We start from the raw sequence: 980 nt of genomic DNA, 5'->3' as shown, positions 1-980 counted from the left end.
CCTATTCTATGGTTTGACTCCCTTCCTACCGACAACTAAATGTTGTAATTGGGACACTAGATGGAAGGTTAAGACAAGGTGTATGGNTAGGGACATCAAATGGCCCACACACATCAGAGTATACAATGTGTAGTAGGTCATTTGCCCTTGATGCACTATGAGAACTGAAAGCATTTCTTGGTTGCTTACTGATAAGGCAATGTTCACATACCTTCTTTGGATCTTGTATTGAGGGCAATCCTAGAACCATATCTCTGGTTCCTAGCATGCTTAGATCTCTGAAGTTTAGATGTCCAAATCTGAGGTGCCAAAGCCATGAGTCCTCTGTCAATCGTATAGCTGATAAGCACTGAGATTCTACTGTTGCCAAACTGATCTGAAATGTTCTATTTTGTGCCATGCTTGCTCTCAACACTAACTTCTTCTTTTGGTCATAGATTTCCAAAGAACTATTGATTAATCCCATGGAGAATCCCTTCTCTAGCAACTGTCCCATACTAATCAAGTTGTTCTTCATGTTTGGCACATACAATACATCAGATATTATGGCATGCTTGACATCCTTTCTTTTGATCAACACATCACCAGTGCCTTCTGCTTGGATGACCCTGTTATCAGCAAATCTTACAGTACTTGTTCTACTTTCATCAAAATTGACTAACCAATCTTTATGTCCAGTCATATGGCTTGAGCAACCTGAATCAATATACCATACATCATTGTGCTTACTGGACTGGCTTGTCACCATCATAAGCAAGAGAGGTTGCTCATCATGTTCTATCTGACTCTCTTCCTTAACCATGTGTGCTTCAAAGTGTTGTCTGTTTCTGTTTTCACTAGGAGAAGTTTTGCATTCATTTGAGAAATGACCAAGTTTGCCACAATTGAAACACTTTAACTTCCTTCTATCCACTGCTCTTCTTCCACCTTTCCATTGATTAAAGCCTCCTCTTTTTTCTGCATTTTCAGTCTTGTCAAGA

This window comes from Lupinus angustifolius, unplaced genomic scaffold (assembly GCF_001865875.1).
Source record: "Lupinus angustifolius cultivar Tanjil unplaced genomic scaffold, LupAngTanjil_v1.0 Scaffold_118, whole genome shotgun sequence".
NCBI lineage: Eukaryota > Viridiplantae > Streptophyta > Magnoliopsida > Fabales > Fabaceae > Lupinus > Lupinus angustifolius.
The sequence above is the reverse complement of the archived record's forward strand: the minus strand, read 5'-3'. Positions refer to the sequence as shown.